General features: G+C 41.2%; 1 long non-coding RNA gene across 1 annotated transcript; it reads right to left on the bottom strand.

Moving 5' to 3' along the window:
• Positions 1-2,263: 2,263 nt before the first annotated feature.
• LOC144297393 (uncharacterized) lies at positions 2,264-7,019 on the bottom strand. The gene is made up of 2 exons (XR_013364421.1): positions 6,757-7,019; positions 2,264-3,364 (listed from the first exon to the last, which is right to left on the bottom strand). It is a non-coding gene; the product is annotated as an uncharacterized LOC144297393 (long non-coding RNA).
• Between the last annotated feature and the right edge of the window lie 2,250 nt (positions 7,020-9,269).

Here is a 9,269-nt window from a genome sequence, read left to right as displayed (position 1 = left end):
AGAAGGCCTCCCGATCCTATGGCTGGACAGAAGACTGTTTAAGATACGAGGTGCTGGCTATTTATTCAGCGGTGGGGAGTACCTCTGAGATGGCTTCGGCTGGTCAATATACCCATCTTGATTTCAGGGAGGCCCAGAGCTAACTTGCATTGTTATCATTGACAGGTTGTTATTTTCACCAATACAGCCTCATTTCTTAAATTCAGGACGCTAATTAAAGTATCCATGATCCGTCAAGACACCGGTAACTGAAGTTCCTGTGGACTATGATTCTCCCTCTGGACCACCCTTAGACTGTACATTCTTGATTGAGACATATTATGGACTGGATATTTGTGTCCCTGTCCCCCCCCCCTCAGTTGTAATGGTATTTGGAGGTGGGGACATTGGGAGGTGATTGGGTTACAGATAGGATTAGGGCCCTTATAAGAAGCAGGCAGAGGGCTAGCTAGCTCTCTCTCCACCTCGTGAGGATACAAAGAGAAGCAGGTGGTCCACCACCCAGAAGAGGGCTCTCACCAGAACCTGACTATGCTGGCACCCAGTCCTGAACTTCCAGCCTCCAGAACTGTGAGAAACAAATGTCTGCTGTTCAAGCCATCCCACTGATGGTATTCCATTATAGCAGCTGGAGCCAACTAAGAACGCTTGTAGCATCTGGGTTATAGCTTACTTGAATCACACACGGAGTCCACATATTCTGAAATATTTCAAGAAAATTGCAAACACTGCTACTGGGCCTTTCTCGGTTATTTTTTTGCTATTCTGGAACGTAAAAGAAATATTCTGCTGTTCCCAAACTCGGCTGGGACTGTCCAGGGAACTGCACAGCTACTGCTTCTCTGGGGTCTCTCCACCTCCAGGGGAGCTCCTCCTGTGAAAGGAGCAGTGCCTCCTTTCCCCCAAACCACAAAGCTTATTTCATTTAGAAAAATCACATCACTAATTTGTCCCTACTTAGAGACCCACTGACACTCCTTCCCTTCCTCTCAGCCAGGAGAATTTTTCTTCTTTCTTTCTTTCTTTCTTTCTTTCTTTCTTTCTTTCTTTCTTTCTTTCTTTCTTTCTTTCTTTCTTTCTTTCTTTCTCTTTCTTTCTTTCTTTCTTTCTTTCTTTCTTTCTTTCTTTCTTTCTTTCTTTCTTTCTTTCTTTCTTTCTTTTTTTTTCAGGAGAATTTTTCTAGTCCAGGGCAGGAGCCTTCACGACACAGTCACTTAAGCCTTTATTTATGTCAAGATTACTTTCATTATCCTCTAGGGACAGAGATTCTTTTCCTAGCCTCTTTCTTGTCACTTTCCCGTCCCTAAAAAAGGGGACACAGGATAAAGGACCAAAAAATTCAGGGGAAAAATACTGTAGGAAAAACACTGACTACTATTCAAAAAATCCTATCCTACCAGGATTGTATTTGCCAAAGGCCCTGCAAGGGTTCATGCCAATCTTAGGTTAGGATTGCCCAGCACTGGAGGCACTGAAGTGGTCTGAGAACAAGGCTTCTGCAGCTTTCCATTTGTGGCTTAGTTTAGTGAGCTTCTGAGCATCTTGGTTAATACTTTCCTGGAAAGTCTTGATGCTTTAGATAGTCTAAAAACAATAATTCAGGGGTGCTTGGCTGGTTCAGTTGGAAGAGCATGTGACTCTTGACCTCAGGGGTCATGAGTTTGGGCCCCACATTGGGTATAGAGGTCACAAAAAAAAATTGAAAAAAAAAGCAAAAACAATTATTATATTTTCCATATATCTCTGTAAAGTCAAAATGAAGACACTATGGAAGATTTGCTTTGATATGTCATTTCCTACCACCTTATTTGCTTCATACTCTAAATCTTTACAGATACTAGGGTCAAGAGACCGGGATTTTAGGGTCGTAAAAGTCTTCTTTTTTCCTTAGCATTCTGACAGAGCTGTGGCAAAAGTAAGACCCTTGGCCTTCCCACTCACTACCCTCCACCCCCCACACTGGTCCTGGCTCTCTGCCTGCAGTATTATTGACTATATCATACATTTGTATGTTTCATATAAATTGTCACATGTATTGTGATGGGGAGTCAGGGTGTCGTAGTGGACAGAGTCTCACTTAAGCAAGAAGATCTAGGTTTGAATCCCTGGGTTTCCACTGAGTAGCAGGAAGATCTCTGACTTTCCTTGTTCTTTTATAAAACAGGAAACCTCACTGGATTAAGAAGATTAAGTTAGTTCACGTAAAGTGTACTACATAAGAAGAACAAGAATTGGCCAATCTGAATACATGCAAACATATCAATACTGTGTGAATTGTTTTTAAAGGTGTTATATATGCAATTGTTAATTTCCCAGGAGGCCAGGGTGGAGGGGGTGGTTGTTTGTCTGTGGATCCTGATGGAGGAGGCTACTCTTGATCTCATAGCAGTAACATCATGAGCATTTATAATTTTCATAGTATTCTCCTTGTGCTGCTGCCATTTTTCCAAACAGCAATGAACTCGGGCTTGGGGAAAGTTCTTTTGCGCAGTAGGTGACAAGCTCAAAGGCAAGGCATGAAAAGGGATTAGTGGATACATGTATTCAAATAAAGGGGAGTTCCCCAGAAGCACATCAGGCTGAGAAGGCATCCTTCCACTGTCCATCAGTAGAAAAGCTATTTGACTGACAGATATGATTTTTTTGGAACAAGCAATAATGGAGAACTATGGATGACAGATGTCAGATGTTGGCAGAGTGGCTGCCAAAACAAATCTCCCTCCACCTTCAGACATCAAGATGATGGAGGACTGGGCACAGTTGGACTGGCAGCTCCTTCTTGCTCGGATCATCGGTCACATTATTATTTCTCAGTCACTGGACAAAGCAGATGGTTTACCATGTATTTGTGATTTTCTATTGGCCTAGAAATTGTTTTTCCATCAGGGTACGGCATGTAATCAATTATGACAGTGGGTGGGGCAAGGAAATCCCTGCCAGTAAAAGTCCAAGGCTTTCTCTTTTATTAAATTTGCATAAACCACTCTAATTTCCAACTTAAAAGCAATAGAGGGAAAAAGCAGAGTAGTGTTGTTAGAAATAACTTGGGTAATTGCAAAACCACAATTCTTAGTTGGTCCTGGAGTCTCTCAGTTTATAATCGTATCTGGTGTCAGTTTTGTCTGTCCATTGTTAGTCTTAACATTTTCTTGTCTTTGTTCTGGTCTTATACAGCTTTATCTTATAATAATAAAATGAAGGGATGCCTGGGTGGCTCAGTGGTTGAGCATCTGCCTTCAGATCAGGTCGTGATCCTGGGGTCCTGGGATCAAGTCCTCCGTTGGGCTCCCTGCCGGGAGCCTGCTTCTCTCTCTGCCTATGTCTCTGCCTCTCTCTGTGTCTCTCATGGATAAATACATAAAACCTTAAAAAAAATCATAAAGTAACATAATCAGAGCCAAACTCTGTAAAAGTAAACAGAACAAATACCGAGAATACACATACCCATCAACTCAGATTTCTTTTTGAATATTCAGTTCTACTATATTAAATGCTAATAATCCTAAATTGGCTTGCCTTGGCATGGGCGAGTGGCTACCTACAGAGAACAATATACACATTCTCTCTCAGCCACCCTCTGAATGGGTTTTCCTTCTAAAAGGCATCTTGCATATATTTATGGAAAAAGTCCCTTAGTAATAAAAACAGCACAAGCATTTTTAACATTATAAATATCACCTAGGGAAATCTTTGACACAAATAACATGTTTCTTCTTGTCTTTTTTTCAAATGTATTTTTTCTTATAATATCAGGCTCACAGTGAATAGTTTTCTATCCTTTTTTTTTTTTTTCATTTAATCATGAATCAGAGGAATGTTACCATATCATAGATATTCCTTAGGAACATGATTTCCAATGGTGGTAAATACTGAGTTCCTATGATGTGTCTGGCACTACTCTAAGCACTGAAGACAGGAAAGAGAACAAGCTACACCCTAGCCTCGAGGAATTTACATGCCAGCAGAGACAAACAGGTGATCAACTTGTAAAAACAGTAAATGCATGAGATAGTTCCAGATAAAATGGGATGATAGTGACCAGGCAGGCTACTTTGCTTGAGTGAAGGCCTCTTGACAAGGGGACTTGAGTCAGGATCTGAAAGCTGGAAGGGAATAACCACTTAAACATCTTGGGAAAGAGCCTTGTAAGCAGAAAGAACAAAAACTGCAAAGACCCTGAGACAGGAATGAGCACGTCGTGGTCGAGGAACAGAAAGAAGCATGATAGCTAGGGCTTGGTGAAGAAGGGCAGTGGACAGAGAGATGGGAGTGGAGACCTAGAGGGAGCCCAAGTCACATAGGCCTTGTAGGAGTTCAGTAAATAGTTGGGACTTTGTTCTAGCAACAATGAGACTCCATTAGAGAATTTTCCAGCAAGGGGCTGGTACGACTTGATTATAAAGACATCCCTTTGGCACATGAGTAGGAGATGCTATGTAGTCTACAAGAGCACAGGCTCCCATGGTCATGCAGACAAGAGATGAGGGAGCTAGAATAGGATGTAGCAAGGTCACAAGGAAGAGTGATGGACTCAACACATAACTCGGCGATAAAGCACACAGAAATTTTTTTTTTCTTAGCTTTTAGATTTATTGATTGATTGATGAAGAATTGAGCAACATAATAAGTAAGCTTGATTCAGACATACATAGAGCTCTACACCCATAATGAATAAACCCACATTCTTCCTGAGCACATGAGACATTTATACAAAATGACCATGGATGAGTTGACAAAATGAGTATCCATAAATTTCAAAGATGTTTATCTTTAAAGATCTTTGAAGTCCTATAGATGTAAGTCTGTAACTATTTCAGTCTTAATCTAAGAATAAGAAAAAAAAAACCATTAGTTAAAAAAACTATAGATAAGAAGAATAGAAACTTCACTGACTCCTCTATTAACCAGCAGACCAACATTTGGCACCAATATAATTAATTTCACCCTTAATGCTATTGTTGAAAGTATTTAAATGCCTAGGAAACATGAAAACCCACGCTTTCCTCCCTAATCCCACATCACACTTGGCTCATTTTCAGTGAAGACTATAATTAAATCTTTATTTGAAAACATGACTAAAAGATTAGCACTCACTGCATTATTGAACCTACAGAAATTTGTGATGAATTTGATGGGAAGTGTTAGGTTAAGGTAAAGAATCTAGGATTACAAGGGAAACTGGGTAGGAGGTATTGCCATCAAATGAGAAAGACATGAGGAGGAGTGAGCAGTCTTAGGAGGTAAAATTCCAAGATTTGGTGTTGGACAAAGTTGGCCTGAGATGCCCACTGGAGATCCAAGCTGGGTAGGTAATGGAATGAAGGAGGATTGTGGACTGGAGATATAAATAATATATATACACTAATAGGATCACCTAGGAGACTACATGGGTAAGGAAAGAAGAGAGCTAAGGGCAGAATCCTGGGATACTCCACCATCCACAGTATTAATGGCATTGTCTACTTACTAAACATTTCTGTGTTCCCCATGTTTCTCATCAAATTTGCAGTTAAATAGGGCCATATCAATAGCTCTGGACAGTGCATAGTGGAAGCATCTAAGATTTGGTTCAAGGTTTTTTTTTCTTTGAGATTTTATTTTATTAAAATAAAAAAATAAAAAAAAAGATTTTATTTTATTTATTCATGAGAGACACAGAGAGAGAGAGGCAGAGACATAGGCAGAGGGAGAAGCAGGCTCCATAAAGGGAGCCTGATGTGGGACTTGATCCCAGGACTCCAGGATCACGACCTGAGCCAAAGCCGGATGCTTAACCACTGAGCCACCCAGGCATCCCGGTTCAAGACTTTCAATTGTTCTCCTTTCCTGGCCCAGGAATCATGAATCTATGTATTTAAGTTGATATGTCTGTCAACCCTAATCCCTTAGTGACTATGTGGAACAAAGCCCCTTTTGATCCATGTCAGACATGTTACACAAGAGAGAAACTTTTATGAGTTAAGCCATGGAAAACTTCAGGCTTAATTTGTTACCTCAGCACAACTTGGCCCATCCTAACTAATTCAGAATTCCATCATACGCTATACTACAACAAAGCACTATTTTTCCTTTTTTAAAAAACAGGCATATGTGATTTGATAGGTTGTCAATGGAAGTCTATCAGTGGTTATTTCTAGTTTCTATCTAAACAAAATTTAAACCAACTTTGTGTTCATTTTAGAAGCTGAGGAGCAGGGATGCCTGGGTGATTCAGGGGTTGAGCGTCTGCCTTTGGTTCAGGGCTTGGTCCCAGAGTCCTGGGATCAAGTCCCACATTGGGCTCCCCAAATGGAGCCGCTTCTCCCTCTGCCTCTGTTTGTCTCTAATGAATAAACAGAATTAAAAAAAAAAAAAAAAGCTTTAGAGCAATTCTGGAATTGTTGAGTGAATAATGCAAGATTATGTCCATTCTTTCAAAGACCCTCATTTCTCAACTTTTTTTTGTTCTTAAAGTTTATGAAAACTTTATACATATTTCTTGCATAATTCTTTAATACTGGTACTTTAAATTTTCCAAATTTCTCCTGAATTAATGCTCTCCCCTTGTATCAGGTATTTTTTTAGATGTATGATGCATTTGAGAAGTTGATTATAATAGTCCTCATTCATGCATCTAACAAATTTTAATTGAGTCCCTACTGTGTTTTAAACATTTTTTTTTGTTTGTTTTGTTTTGTTTTAAACATTTTGATAGGAGCCAGGGAAATAATGAAACAGAGCCAGTACTTAACTTCATAGTTATAGGTTTGATACCACCTGGAGCAAACTTTTCTGGGGTCAAACTCAGTTTTGAGATCTTCAGATAAGAAATCAGTTGGCTTCTCTGTGCCTTAATTTCTTCATCTATAAAGTAAAAACAATTCATACCTTGCAGTTATTTTGAGTGTTAAAAGAGACAAAGTGGATGTTTTTAATTAAGCTGTAGAAATGTACTCAGACTACCTCGAAGAGAAAAAGGTTTTTATTTATTTTTATTATTTATTTATTTTTTTAAAAAAAGGTTTTATTGTAAAAACAGAACCTGCAGAGTATCTAGTATCAGGGTAGCCTGAGAGTCTAAGAACCAGGTGGTCTCTGCATTACATGCTTAAGTCTGCTTCTGTTTGTGTGTTTACTGGTTTCTTCCATTACCTTTGCTTGTTCTTACTCCCTACTCTGTAAATCTGTTCTTGAGCATATATTATTTGTGGCTTCTGTTTCTTCATAGTTTCAGTCTGCATGCTCCTCATAGCTCAATCTTAAGTTTCTTTTGATGCTTTTTCTCTTTAGCCCTCACATATAACTACCTAATTAATTTCCTTTTTCTAGTTCAAAGTTCCAGGAGAATCTGTTGGACCGATTTATTCATTCAGGCATTCGGCACCTTTATATGAACTATCTACTATGCGTAGGCAGCATACTCCCATGGTAATTTTGGCCCCCTTTTAAGACCCTCTGAATTATCCCTTTGCCCTTATTCTGAAAATGCCTGTTTCCTTGGAAGCTTGTTAAAGATGCTCAGTTTGGCCCCCACTCCCGATCTATTAAATCAGAATCACTTTAACTAGATCCCCAGGTGATTCATAGGCCCATTCAAGTTTGAGAAGCACTGCCTTAAACTTCTAGTTCTTGAGGCTGGCTGTACATTGGAAACAGCTGGGGATTAAAGAAATTACTGATGTCTGGATCCCTCCTGCAGTCTTAGATTTAATTGTTCTGGGGTGCAGCCTGGCATTCAAAGGGTCTTAGATGATTCCAATGTGTGGGAAGGTTTGAGAATAACTAAACCAGTCCTGTGCCACCACGGACCAGCTGTGAACCTAGAATAATTGCTTAGTTTCTCTCCAGACCAGATCCCTAGCATCTTAAGTGAAGAGACCCTGTTGTGTACCTCGGACTTGTCCTGAGAGCCAAATGTGATCACACATGTGAAACTTTTGAAATGTGTGCTTATGATCCCATGCATCACTTGACTTCTCTAAACCCATCTTTGTATATATAATGGGGGAAAACGCATTATTAAATATGAGAATGTAAGTAAAAAACGGATGGAAAACAATATATAGGCCAACATTATTAAGTTCTGTCATTGTAAAGCTAGCACAGGTAAGCTTTACCTGTTATCTCATTTTACGTATCACGAAACTGAGAGAGAGAGAGGTTAAATAGCTCTTTCAAGGCCCTGAAAGCTGTTAAAGAAACATTATTCACCAGATGCTCTTTAAAAAATGGTGAGGAAAGGGCACTCGGGTGGCTCAGGTGCCTAAGCGTCTGCCTTCAATTCAGGTCATCCAGGATCCTGGGATCAAGCCCCACGTCGGGCTTTCTGCCCATCCAGGAGCCTGCTGCTCCCTCTCTCTCTGCCTGCCGCTCTGCCTACTTCTGTTCTTCTCCCCGCCCCCCACCCCATACATAAATTAAACCTTAAAAAAATGGTATGGAAGATTTTACTTAAGACTACTGCAACTGAGGTCAAGACTATTGCAACGTGGAGGAGAGACTCTGAATTCAAATACAGCAGAGTTTTACAGCCAGGGGGTGTGGGGGAGGGAGGGAATGGAAACTAAGAGGAAGTTGGTTAGCTATCAAGGGAGAGGGGGGAGAGGAACTTGAAATCAAGAGTGGAGGAAGAGGGATCCCTGGGTGGCGCAGCAGTTTGGCGCCTGCCTTTGGCCCAGGGCGCGATCCTGGAGACCCGGGATCGAATCCCACATCGGGCCCCCGGTGCATGGAGCCTGCTTCTCCCTCTGCCTGTGTCTCTGCCTCTCTCTCTCTCTGTGTGTGACTATCATAAATAAATAAAAATTAAAAAAAAAAAAAAAAAAAGAGTGGAGGAAGAGCGGCACCTGCTTGGCTCAGTGGTTGAGCACCTGCCTGGCCCAGGGTGTGATCCTGGACTCCCGGGATTGAGTCCTGCATCGGGCTCCCCGCAGGGAGCCTGCTTCTCCCTCTGCCTGTGTCTCTGCCTCTCTCTGTGTGTCTCATGGATAAATAAAATCTTAAAAAAAAAAAAAAAAAATGGAGGAAGGGGAGCTGGACAAAATTCAGAGGGTGGAGGAAGAGGAGCTTGATTAGATACTAAGGGTGAGGGGATTCTCGATAAATTGGCTTCGCAGGCCAAGCACGAGGCCTAGGCTGGAAGAGCGCTCACAACACACTGGAGGAAAAGTCTGCAGCGGGAGCGCATCTGTCCAGGCGCCCGCGAGGCCGAACCTGGGTGGGTCAAGCCCGCAGACTTTGCCGACCTTACATCCCCAGTGTCAGGGGTGCACGGTAAGACCTCACAGGAC

This window comes from Canis aureus, chromosome 25, assembly GCF_053574225.1.
Source record: "Canis aureus isolate CA01 chromosome 25, VMU_Caureus_v.1.0, whole genome shotgun sequence".
NCBI lineage: Eukaryota > Metazoa > Chordata > Mammalia > Carnivora > Canidae > Canis > Canis aureus.
The sequence above is the reverse complement of the archived record's forward strand: the minus strand, read 5'-3'. Positions and strand labels throughout refer to the sequence as shown.